Source organism: Hippocampus zosterae, chromosome 16 (genome assembly GCF_025434085.1).
Source record: "Hippocampus zosterae strain Florida chromosome 16, ASM2543408v3, whole genome shotgun sequence".
NCBI classification, from domain to species: Eukaryota; Metazoa; Chordata; class Actinopteri; order Syngnathiformes; family Syngnathidae; genus Hippocampus; species Hippocampus zosterae.
In genome coordinates, this window is record NC_067466.1 from 9,444,129 (window position 1) to 9,457,742 (window position 13,614).

Here is a 13,614-nt window from a genome sequence, read left to right on the forward strand (position 1 = left end):
TGACGTGTACCATTTTCATCAATGACCTGTCAGAACAGAGGTCTTGTTGTCTACCATTAACCAAGCCCTGGCCAACCACCACTGAATATTAATGGAGCCCTCCCTGGATCATCAGCGACTGTGCATTTAATTCCCTGTCTGGATCTTGTACGACACTGGCTTTATGTGTCTGTGTTCCAGTGTTTCCACAGTGTCAATCTCAGAGTTTATGATGTTTTCCACCAGAGAAGACACCATCACCAAGTGAGATCTGACAGAATATTATTGAGCCGATTGATTCGTGTCTTGTTATTAAACAACTGATCTGTTCGTGGGATGAAGGCCTGATGATAAGATGGAATGGTAAATGCTGGACCCCCCCCCCCCCCCCCCAAAAAAAAATAGGCATCACCATTTAATAGTGGTGACAGGGACTGGGTACTAAATGTATGAAGTAGCGGCTGCTGTGAAGATGTGACACTTTATCAACAGGCAAGGCCGATCTGAGCTTCCTATGGGAAAAGACACGACTCGGTCGGTGCTATGTGACAACAAAGTGATTCGCACTCCAATTCCCATTGCCCCACAATGGTGACAGTGCGTCAAGATGGACTATTCGTGCGCAATGTGCTAAGTCACCAACAGAGCGGTGCGGATTGCGCACACATGAACATCCAAGATAGTCCGCAAACGTCTCACACCGCGGTAGTGGAAAAGGGGGGGGGGGCGGTGGATGGTGCTCAACATATGTCTTACCTTCAGAAAACAGCAACGCATTTCCAAAGATGACGGCGCTCCTTAACCGAGTCAAAGTCCCTTTTGTGTCCTCTCCGGTGTTTGTAACTAGGCCATTTCTTGCGCGGACGTGATTATTTCTCAGGAGACGCACAGGCATTGGCACATCAGCACACCTTCCCGGGTTCCGTCCGGCGTTTCCACCCCCCCAAAAAAAGCACAGCAGCCCCTTTTTCCTCCTCCTCCTCCTCCGCCTCCTCTCATTCCGTTCAAAAGACACGCTGATATGTTTGAAGAGAGCACTTTTTTATGTTGAAATGTCAACACGAGAATGATTCGGGGTAAAAAAACAAACAAACAAATCGAAGCGCAATGCAATGGCGTCAAAATTGCGCGTTGTTTGCAGTCAACGTGGGGGTTATGCGCGTCCTCTCTGGTCCGCTCATTATCCAGAATAGCTTTTCCATGCACCGGACCGACAGGCTCCCTTTAAAAAAAAGAATTAAAAAAAAACAAAACTCACATCAACCTGGCTTTATATGTGAAATAGACACCCCGCAAAATTTTACGCGCTTGCGTGGGGTCTCTTTGCTCTCGCTCGCTAACTCTCTCTCCTCCTCTCTCCCTCTCTCTCTAGGTAGTAGATTCTCTAAAATACGGGTTCACTGACAACGCTTTGGATGTTCATGGCTTTATAATGTGAGCATTAATGCGCATGTAAGGATGCGGCGATTACACGCTGCAGAAAATGCTCTCCATCAACGCTTCTCTCTCCGCTCGCTCTCATAGGACGCCGCTTCAATATTTCAAGCTCGTTGTCATGACGAGGAGGTCCGACGCAGAACTCGGTGACACTCTGCTGACGTCATTATGTGAAAAACCAAAGTCATCATCCCAGGCTATGTAAGGGGGGTTAAGATCGTTACGGAACCAAATTGTTTTGATTCAACAATACTGCAGGTTTTCGAGCACAAGTTGCCTTTTTGAGGTCATGCTACGGCGTTTCAATCAGAGTCAAGTCCAGGCTAGGACCAGGCCACTCAACAAAATAAAAATAAAAATAAACCCCTTTTTTGCAGCTATTCAGAAGATGACTTTGTGGTTGCTCAGTTGCAGAAATCAAGTGTGCTGTCTCTATTGAAATCATGAACTGCTGGTCAAACATTCTCCCTTAGAATTATCTGGTAAAGGGCAGAATCTGTGTTTCCATCAATCACAGAAAATCATACAGGTCCTGAAGTAACATAGCAGCCTCAAACTATCGCACTATCACCACCATGTTTGACTGTTGGTCTGATGTTCTTTTTCTGAAATGCTGTGTTACATTTACTACAGATGTAACAACACACACACCTTCCAAAAAGTTCAACTTTGCTCTGCCCATAGAATACTCTCCCAAAATTATTGGGAATTAGTCACGTTTTTGTTGTTGTTTTTGACCAAGTACATCAATTCTTCACTTTTTTGAGGGTGGTGATTAAAACAGTAATTTAAGTGCGAACACGTTTAAAATGTGAATAATTCACATTTATGGAAACAATATTATTGTAAATTTCCCCAGTGTGGGACAAATAAAGGATATCTTATCTTAATATTAGCAGAACAAAGCAAGCAAGTTGTTTGCTCCAAAACAATTTTCTGAGTTGTTTTTACTCATATTTTAAGATGGGGGACAATACAAAAGACATTCAGTTCAATTCTTATTTGTTTGTTGTGAAATGCGGAAAAAGTCTATTTTCACTATCGTAACACTTACAATCATTATTGAATTATCCAACTGAAAATGTTGTCTAAGTTTGTTGCTTTGGAATTTTGAGTTAACTCAATGGTTCAATTTTTTTTCATTTTCAAACACGGTTTATGTTATTTTTATTCAGCATTCGTTTTTTATTTGGAACTCTGCCATGGATGTGATTTTGGCCCAGTCTCTACCTTATTGTTGAGTCCTGAACACTGACCTGAACTGAAGTGAGGGAGGCCAGCAGTTCTTTAGATGTTGTCCTGGGTTCCTTTGTGATCTGCGGGATAAGTCGTCGCTGTGCTCTTAGTGTGATTGTTGTAGGATGCCTATTCACTACTATTCCATGTTTTTCTCAATTTTTTTCTTTGCTGGAGTTCGAAAGTTTAAGGAAGAAATTTGTGACCCTATCCTAAGTGAAAAACATTCATCACTTTATTTCTTGTCTGTGTTTGAATTTCTTTGCATCCTTGCATATTGCGGCAAAGTTTTGAGATCTTTTGGCTGACTTTATTTTGTATAAATCAGCTTTCCCAAAAAAACGTGACTGGCCACAATTGATCTCTGATTTAACAAGTGGTCCAATTACCCTTTCACAGAGGTCCAAGACGTTTTTTTTTCCTTTTCCTCAACAAAGATTTGTTCATATTGCTCTGAGGAGCACAGATTGACAAAGTTGAAAGCTTGTTGCGCTTGGCAGCGGCAAGGCCATTGTCAATCTGCCTTACAACCACGTCCTTCCTCTTGTCATTTCTTGTTTAAAAAGTTGTTGGTTCATTTTTTTATTTGTCATTCTTCATCTTTCAATCCAGTCAATAAGGTGCACAACATTTTTGAACTTTAACATTGTGCGTTACTTACAAATTTTCTTTTTAACCATACTCATTAAACAATTAGGTCATTTATTTGTTAGTGAGCAAATACAAATCAAACAATCAGAGATAACCCTCTATCCTATGGATATACTGTATTTTCTAGTATGTTTAATTGTAAATTAATCATAACTGTTACTCAAGTTCCTCTCCTTGGATCTGACTCCTGCCCTTAAAAATAAAAAAACAAAACAAAGTGAGGCCTGCAGATGTGAAGAGAAACTGGATGAACGATTGCTTTTCAAGCGTCATTTACCCTTCAAAACAACAGCATGATTACGCTTCCCTTTTCCCGTGCAACAACAATGCCTGTTGTTGCAATCATAGTTTGGGAAGCATGTATAAAATATAGTCTGGAAATAAGGGAGAAGGATAGATTTCGGTTACAATAAAAAATGTGGGCTACACAAAATGTATCTTTGAATATAAAATACGTTCCTACGCCAGATGGTGCATAAAAAGAAAAAAAAAACTAGTCATAGAAGTTGCCAGCACCTAAATCAATGTTAAATATAATTGCACTTAACTTGTCAAATGCAATACTTGTTCTCTTATAAGGTATGTTCAATTCAATTGGTGGATGTTACAATTTGGTTACATATTCAACACTTTATGACTTTGCCCGTGATGAACTTGAATCTTCGCTTGGATTGCAAGTCAATGGATCAATTATTAATCCTGAAATTGGATCCGATTGAAATACAGTATAGTAGATGAGTCAAATATTGTTCTTGAATTCAGTTGCAACCATGGAAAATTCTACTTATCGACTCTTTGTTAAAGTGAATTGGTTCGAATTGAATCGTGACTGTATGCTAAAAATGCTAATAAAAAATGGACTAGACCTTTTCGAGAACCTCATCAAGTTCGTAAGAAAGCAAAGACTATATTCTGGGAAATCTGCAATCTTGACGGCAGTGGTTGCATGGTCTTGACATGATTTGTAGCGCTTACAGTCCATGAAGGTCTGATGGGTCACTGATGAAATTACTTCTTATCTCTGTGACTGCCCGATCCCGACCAGTTTTGTTTGTCAGTTTGATCGAGAGAATGTCAATGTTAGTGTAGTATTCGCATCATTCTGACCAGGTGTGGATATGGTACGCATGAAGGACTCGTGAGAGGGGCGCCAGGGCTCATGTGCAAAAGGATGGCTTCATGAACAATTGTGAAGGGACAGTGCAACTCTGCGGCCATTACAAAAAATGAAGATAGGGGATAAAAGCTAAAGCAAAATAAAGTCACATTTCCAGGCTGTTTGCGTGACAGTTTCCAAAGTGTCCACAAGACACAAGAAGCTGTATCCCACAAAAGAGGTCTGATGTGATTCATTTAGCCTGCGAACGCCACAAGATGAATTGGGAGAGGGACAACATAGCTGTGTTGGAAGACAATATCTTCATCTGTCTTGTATAATGTGGTGTGAATTTTCACCATTTGTTTCCCAACAGGTAGTTTGTACGGCTGTAGTTATGGTAGCATAAGCTCATATATCTTATAAGATCTTTTTTTTCTAAAGAGGCATTACTGCTGCAACTAAGTAACAGTCAGGCTGTGTTTTTTTTTCTTCCAGAATTTCTGTTCAAAAGATGAAAGCCGTTCTCATTGCATATATGACATTGCCTCATCTTATAGGCTACTATACAGCTTCTGCTCAGTCAACCATATTGGTCATTCTTTTTACACTGATTGTAAAAGTTATGCATGACCTCACTCGAGGGGATTGAATAGGCCATACACCATTCTTGCAAACAACAGCGAAATACATTTTTCGAAAGCCAATCATTTCATCCCTTCACGTAGTCTCATCACAACAACAGTCTCTAAAATCCCGGAGAAAGTATTCCAAGAAGAGTTGAATGCATTTATCTCAACCTTGGGTGTACTAACTCAAAATGTCTGTTATTCGCTTTGTGTGTACCTGGTCACCCTGAACCTTTTCTCAATGGTGCATCGTCAAACAGCCTTTTAAAAACATTCACCATTCAGAGTAATTTAAAAGGAGCCGCAAGACTGTCGAAAATGTATGAATCCGCAAAGCACAGCTCCTGTTTCGAATGCTAAGCTCCAACATAGATTTGATGGGAGATAGATGTGGTAACCATGGGCACAAGGCCCTTGTGACAAGGTCTTCAGTCACGAGTAAGCAAAAACCACACAGCACTGAGAGGACACGGATGCAAGTGGAAGAAGCTAATTTATGCAACACTGCCGCACACAAGAGATTTAAGATGAGCCTCAAGATCCAGTTCAAACATGTACTCGTGAGGCGACTAATCGCTTCCTGTTGCAGAGAAACAGCTCACTCTGCTGCACACAATTGCTACTGCACAATTGAGCAAACAAGTGTTGATCATGGAAAAATGACCTGGAAAACGTTGCCAATTCTTCATTGCATTTGTCATCAGACAATGCGAATACATTTTGGTGGGTGCAGCATTGTTTTCAAAGATTCTGATTAAATTGTTTGCCTTGGCCCCCTTTATCTTATCAAATAATATTTCAAGCAAAGTACTTTAACCTAAAATTGACTTGCTGGGAAAAAAAAGTTGCATCATGAACTCATCATTTCTACAGACCAGCCAGCTCACTCCAGTAGCTTAGATTGTTCCTGCAAAATACATCTTATAATACACTGACAGCATTTAGCTTTCTGTAAAGCAGACACCCATTCGTTAAAAATATATTTTATTCTATTGGTCCTACCATCATAGACAATGTATAATCATGGCATAGTTAGATGTATACATATATCATATCAATGAAAATAACCTACCTGCAAGACCACAGTGAATATCTAACCCAGCGCAGTGTAACTGGACATGATTCGAGTACTGGGTCCGTTTCTATCTAAACTATTCTGGAAAACGATTTTACATTTGAGTTGTGCTGGTTGCAAACGGGAGCGATATGCAGGCTTTTGAGGGTCGATCAAGTAAATGAACTGATTTGCAACCGTCTACATGAGTGAGAGTTAAATAAATTAAAGGCACTGCGGCAGAGACGTTATCAGACAACCCTATCACAGAATAATGCTCAAGTCATTTAGAAACGATCACTGCGGAAAATCAGGAGACATTTCACATCATTGTGAGTCTAGGTTGGTATTGTGCACTGCTTATTCAAGAATGGCCAATAGTACATAATCATCCCACATTGACACAATGTGGCAAGAGTCATCATGATGACACATACGTCAGGAGCAATGGGGAGTCAGTATCTTCCTCAAGGGTTGCCGCATTGTTTTGTGTTGCTAGGGAAACAGTAAGAGTGAGAGATTAATGGGTTTGATTGTTCGACGACCACACTCAGTCAGGCTATGACAGATGGAAAAAATGAATGATGCATTCACTGCTCAAAACAAGAAGTACAGTTCTCATCGAAGACAGCTAAAACACGAGATGTAACAAATAATGAAGTTTACGAAGGGTATGATTCTCATTGAAATGTTCAATGTAAACGATATGTTCATTATTGTTTGTTTCTTTCCAGCCACGTCGGGTTGCAGTTTGCAGTAGTAGTCTGTTATAATTCCCAAATTTAATTGCATAAAATGGGTATGTGTTGTCTTGACTCAACAAATGGCTGCCAAAGCTGAAGGTCTATGTTAGAATCGGGTATAGGGAAGTGCTGGACAGAAGCCCAGTAAGGAGAAGGAGCCAGATGGGCTGTCATGGAAAGACAAAGCCCATGCATGGCATATCCCGTCATCAAATTCAAGAAGTGGATGACATCGAGATATACCTGTGGCTGGAAAAGGTTGGACTGAAAGACAGCACGGAGGCGATAATGATGTCAGCACAAGAACAGGCCCGTAACACAAAATCACTCAAGGCACTCGGGGTCTGCCACATCCGACAGGATGCCGGGTGTAGGCTGGCAAGGCATATATGGAGTAATATAACTAGGTAGCAGGAACAGTGTACCAGAACATCTCTACCAAATATGGATTAGAGGTCCTAGAATCAAGATGGCAGACACCTCCAAAGGTGTTTGAAAAACAACTAGGCCAAGATCATGTGGGACATTCAGATACCGACTGACTACCTGGTAAATTTTACTTAAGAGCTTTCTATATCACATTCACTTGGAATTTCTGAGTGGAAAAAAACGGTAAATATCCGTCCATTTTTTTCGGTGTATAAAGGCAATCTCTGAAAAACTGTCATTATTCACACTGTGTCTTAACTGATGGGCATTCAAGAAAAGAAGGTTCTCTCTGCAACAGTCGAGGTTAAACACATTAACCTCTTCAGGGATGATCAAATGGAAGGCAATTTGGTCAATTCAACTTGTGGATTCTTTTTCTCATTGACATTCAGTGGTTAATAGTCACCGCATCACCCTCGCCCAGTCACGTGTACGGCGCTTGAACCTCATTTCCTGCGAGGGAGAACGGTTTGCTCTTATATATGTGTGTCTGTCTGCGTGAGGATTTTGATTTGGCCAAACAATAAAAGGTCATCCAGTCCAATTTACAAGAGATGATAGAGAGAAGTCGAGAGAGGCCAGACTGAAGACAGAAATTAGAGCGGAATGAGGATTTGTTGCCTACATTCAACATCCACTTAATCTCTCCCTCTCATTTTCCCATTCTATCGTTCACACTCTGTCACCCTCCCGCCAACACTTAACAGTCTCGCTACCCATAGCTATGTGTTTAATAGGATGAGTCGAAATCATGTTAGAGGCTTTAAAAACCTCTGCAGTGAAACGGTGTAGATCTGCCAAGCCCGCGCTGTGTCGTTCAGCTTCTCATTCTTTGCGTGCACTAAAATGCTCTCATCTTTTTGGGAGTTAACTCAGCGCTGGCTCACACTGTTCACACCCACAGGTTCTAGCTCATTAATGGAGGAAAAAGAAAATGGAATAGTGAATGTCTGCATGTGTCAGAAAGTTTCCTCACGTGATGAACCGGCCGTGCAAAATGGAATGACGGATTGCTAGACAAGAAAGCTCAGAAGCAAATAAATAATGAGGCGGCTGTTGGAATTAAAATGTGGAACACAAACGACTGAATGTGGTTGTTGTGTCCTACTTTCTTCACTGTAGCCGAATATGCCAAAGGCCTTTTACATGCAATACAATTTGATTGAAGAGGATATGAATACTAAAATCACACAAGGGGCAATCCCTTACGTGATTTCAGTATATAAATTATATATTTTTAAAAAACACTTCCATTGATAGTATAATGAACTGCTCTCTGTAGTAACTTATATAGTATAAGTAAAAGCTGCATTGACAACACGTTTATTTTGGTTTGATTATTTTTTATGAAAGGCTTAACAAAATGGCAGCCAGGGTTTATTTACACCCTCTGCCATCTTTTTCTCATGATGTCTGACAAATGGGAAAACCAATGTCCTTGCTGTCGTCTTTTCAAGGTGGCTGCAGATTTGTGAGTCTGTGACAGTCTTTGCACTGCAGGTGGCGCTACTTGACCGTATTCACTTAAAAAAAAAAGATTAGCCCCCATCCTTCCCTAATCCTGTAATGGTTCTGCTGTGAATGGGAGATAGTCACGGTGTGCGGGTAAGACTATCAAGAAGGAGAGGGAAACCAGGATCGAAGCGGAAGATGAGAGGATACATGTGGGCCAGCTTGGCAAATAGGGCTTTCTCGTCGGGTGTAAAGATGAAGGCGAGGGAAAATAGGTGCGGGATTGTATTTGTGTGTGTAATCCAAAATTGAGGACATACAGTAGTGGGCTTTATCACAACAACCTTTCTTCTAAACGGCTGCCTTCAAACTGCTTCTCTTGCTCTATCCTCTCCCTCTCAGGTGTCCATCTCTATCTTTTCCGCATCATCCTTCCTCTTATAACCCACTGAAACACTCCCTCGCCCCGGCCTTTGTTCTGGGAGTCGCAGGTGATATTAGAGGGTATAATTTCCGAAAATCAGCAGATTCTGGATCAGAGCACCCAACCCCCGAGCCCTTTCCCACCCTACAATCCACCCGCCCACCTAGTCTTTCAAAAAGGCACAAATCTCCTCCCCTGGCCAGCGGCAGAGAAACCTCAGCAGTCTCAGCGAGAAGCCTCCCAACCCTCCCTTGGTTTTGCCTTCCACATGAGGTCACTTTCATCTTTAGATCTCCGGGCCAACACGGAGGGGAGAATCGTGAGCTAAGCGGCACTAATGAAGGCGAAATGGTGAAGGCGGTGTAATTTGGAGGGGGTGACGAGACTTCGGGGGAAGGTGAGTGTCGACTGCAAAGACGGGAGGTGAAGGATTGAAAGGATGAGGTGGAGCAGTCGTGTCAAATTGTGACGGTCAAAGCCATTGTGCACAAAAAGCACTGTAAAGTCACACACATGAACACATCACACGCTCAGCCAATCGGCCGTGAATAAGAAGATTATGCTCCTGCGTTTTCCAGGAATATTCTCTGCTGTACTCCCGCAACCCCACCCCGACACACACAAACACACGTACCACATACACACTCCTCAGGGATGCATTTTGGACATGAAGGGGCTTGGATGGCCTGCTCCTCCACAGTTACATAAACTCGGCCTCATCATCTGTCGCCAAGGCCGGCCGCGGTACACATGTCACCATCGCCCAAACACAGTTTAAACTGTGCCCAACGTTGCACTCACTTAAACGGTATTATGCGAGCACTTTTTGTTTCTCTAAATAATACAATTCAAGATTTGTGGCACCTTTCTGGAAAAAAAAAAGAAAACTACAGTGTGTTGTTTTCTTCGGCGTCATTTAAACACATAACGCGCGATATTGGATTGTGTTTTTCGTATGATGCAGTTTACTCTGTGTGAGAGTTTATGACAGTCCTTTACTGTCATTAATTTCATGTCTTTCAGGTTTTATGACTTATAGCGGCATATCAGCGCATGTGCGCATGAGTGTGAGGGGGTAATTATGTAGATTTCTTTTATAGGCCGCACAAGCATATTACATCTGCAATGACAATAAAAGCTCTTCTATTCCATATGTTTTTTTTGGTACCGTCTCCTCTTGTATACAGCAACTGTGTGTATAGTGAAGAGCTTCATTCCATACAATGGACAAGAATGTGTAATTATGGGGGGACAGATGTGTTGTCTGTCTTTCCCTCACGACAGTAGGGAAGATTTATATCGACGGGGTCAAGCGATGATGCATTTGGATCATGTTTGTCTTCAATTAAAGCCAGAGAAAGGTTTGGGTTTGGACTGAAAGCTATCTGCTTGTCATGACAATATTTGGAATGAGCAAATTGAAAAATGTGTACCAGCCAATGGGATTCAAGTCACAAGTTGTATTCAAATAGTGCAAAAAAGCAGTTTTATGTTTGTTTGTTTGTTTTCACCCTTTCATGCACCCTATAACCTGATAACATGATAAGATGTCCATTGTAGTAACCGTTGTCCCTGAACGGTTTAATGGCACTTATTTAAGGAAATGTACATATAGGTGTTACAACTCGCATTTTTGAAAAAAAAGCTCTGTATTGAATCTCAATGGATTGCACAACTTGAGCTAATATTGTGGCCAGTGATTATTCTGGAAAACAGATTGCAAATATATACTTGACATCCACTTGGTCCTGCTATCTGACGGACAGACTTCAATTTAATAGAAACAATGTGGAGTATACTGTAAGTCTTTAAAACATACCAAACCATGTAAATTATAGGCTTGCATCATTAGTAAGCGTTATAAATTCATATGGTTGTTAAAGGAGCTGAGTGGTTATTCAAAAAAAAAAATGATGGCAGTAAAATAATGAAATTGTTATGGCTTTTTATGAATTGCTAAAAAAGATGGCTAACAAATAAGAAAGGATCCTCGTCATATGCCACTGGGAATTTTTCACTATTGGAACCTCTCATCCAAGTTCACAAACCAGTTAAAAAGTGTATTTATTTTCAGGCTCTACCTGGAAATGAATTAGAATTCTCTTTGAGAACTTTTTTTTTGTTTTAGTTTGAAAAGGAACTCTTGGATGCAACATAATTGGCCCTGGTTCGGAAGCTTTGAAGTCAATAGCGTCGGAGAAGAGGACTTTTGTAAACTGGATTAGGAGTCAAGGGGGTAATAAGTAATCATTTTTATTCTCTATCATCTTTTACTTCTCTTTTCTTGCCAAATTGATTTCTGGCACTTGACATTAGTGAAAACAAACAAACAAACAAAAAAAAGATTGAAACAAAATTACTGGAGCAAATGACAAATTATGAATCTGAAAGTGTTTCAAAGAAAGCGTAGAAGGCCAGTGATGAATGGAAAGACAGGAGGTGAAAGACAGTGCACTTAATAGCGAAGAGACTTTTCGTCGGGCGTGACAAATGATCCTTGAAACCAGGAGCCGCTCGATGGGCCTGCAGTCTAAAAACCGGGGCGGTAATTAGACAAGCTTTCTCAAACCACAGCCAGACCAATGAGCCAAGTGCAGTCTTTTGCAGCGACGACAAGTTCGATGCGCCGACACTTAAGAACCCAAAGTTGATTTGATTTTTTTCTTTTTCTGCTTGTACTTATCATACATCCTTCCATTTTCTATATCGCCTCATTATGGGTTAGGGGTGAGCTGCATATGGAGCTGATGACAAATGACTTTAGGGCGAGACACGGGGTACAAGGGCACGCGTAGACAAACAGCCATTCGGCCTACAATCAACTTAACATGGATGTTTATTCTCCAGGTTGTCAAGAAGCGGAGAAAATGCAGACAACCGTATGCAGAAAACGTATGAGCACCACATACAAAAATGCATAAAATCAAATGAAAACAGCTCAACCTTTCAAACATCACATAAGCATTTGTCTGGCTTCCCTGCATGAAAGTGGGTGTTCTTATTCAATTTACGATGCAAAAAGAAGAGCAGATTCAGTTCCCCGAATCAAAGTCGTGAGATATCAGCAAAAAAAAAAAAAAAAAAGATATCTATTTGCATTTACAAGACTCACGGATGAGGAATCTGCAGAGTTTCTGATGCGCATTATCATTTCAGTGGCTGTTTCTATGAAATTTTCATACTCCATAATGGCAACTTCAGCTCAATTCAGTGGCAATTTATGATCATTTGAGGCCGCACACACTACGAGTGTATTTAATATTGGTAGGAGAGGCACAGTGCAGGAATAAATTTATGACGGGTCATAAAATTGTGAACATAATACGGACCCTCTCCAACTTTTATGCGCTTGTGACATTTTACCATTTCCAGCAGCAAAGAGAAATTTCATATGGGAATTCATCTTTGTTGAATCCCAAATGCGAGCCGGCTCGCTTCATTGGGCAACCGAAATGATCGCATCACATCTCACCACGCCTTACTCAATAATAATTATTAATTTTAGGATTTTAAAATACCTTCAAGACGTATAAGAGCTATTATGCTGTACTAACCATAAGAGAAAGAAGCAAAACATGTTTGGGTAGGCGGCGGCCCGGTAGTCCAGTGGTTAGCACGTCGGCTTCACAGTGCAGAGGTACCGGGTTCGATTCCAGCTCCGGCCTCCCTGTGTGGAGTTTGCATGTTCTCCCCGGGCCTGCGTGGGTTTTCTCCGGGTGCTCCGGTTTCCTCCCACATTCCAAAAACATGCATGGCAGGCTTATTGGACGCTCTAAATTGTCCCTAGGTGTGAGTGTGAGTGCGAATGGTTGTTCGTTTCTGTGTGCCCTGCGATTGGCTGGCAACCGATTCAGGGTGTCCCCCGCCTACTGCCCGGAGACAGCTGGGATAGGCTCCAGCACCCCCCGCGACCCTCGTGAGGATCAAGCGGTACGGAAGATGAATGAATGATGAATGAATGTTTGGGTAGGCTAATTGCTTATCGGATAAAATAATCCTTGATTGATCCCCAGAGGGGAAATCAATTGGATGCTCGTCATTTGTGAATCAACACGAATAAATGTTTATCCCTTTCCTATTTTTGGTTTCATTATATGAATATACATATTGTTTGATTAAGTAAAGGGATTGTAAGATACTGGACAGGGAATGCAAGCTATGTATGTAAGCGTTGGAACAAAATCCGCAAAGACCAAATGATTGCAAGCAGGAATGAAACAAAAGCAGGGATATGTTGGGGGGCAGAAAACACAAGAAAAGTTTGGGAGCAACAATCCAGAAATCAGAAATTTACCCTCGACTTGAACAGAAGTAGGGGAAGTAAACAGACTTATGGTTCAAAGCTGTTCGAACACAAAAGCTCAAAATTAGGTGATTGGCTGTCATGCGTGTCCAGATCAAATTAGATTTTACAGCATCTTTTGTGTATTCCACTCGCCTACTCAAGAAGCAAAAGAACAATTCGAGTGGGATAACAGGAAGCT

General features: G+C 41.3%; 1 protein-coding gene across 2 annotated transcripts in view; it reads right to left on the reverse strand.

Annotated features, from left to right (window-relative positions):
- Positions 1–13,614, reverse strand: part of nlgn2b (neuroligin 2b) — an 85,102-nt gene that overhangs the window by 55,807 nt on the left and 15,681 nt on the right. Inside the window, exon 1 of one of the 2 annotated variants that reach the window (XM_052048070.1) lies at positions 736–1,528. The exons of the other annotated variant lie outside the window; for it this stretch is intronic. The gene's annotated coding sequence lies outside the window, so the exon portion shown is untranslated. Of the gene's footprint in view, positions 1–735; positions 1,529–13,614 lie in introns of those variants that run through there. 2 annotated transcript variants of the gene reach the window in all.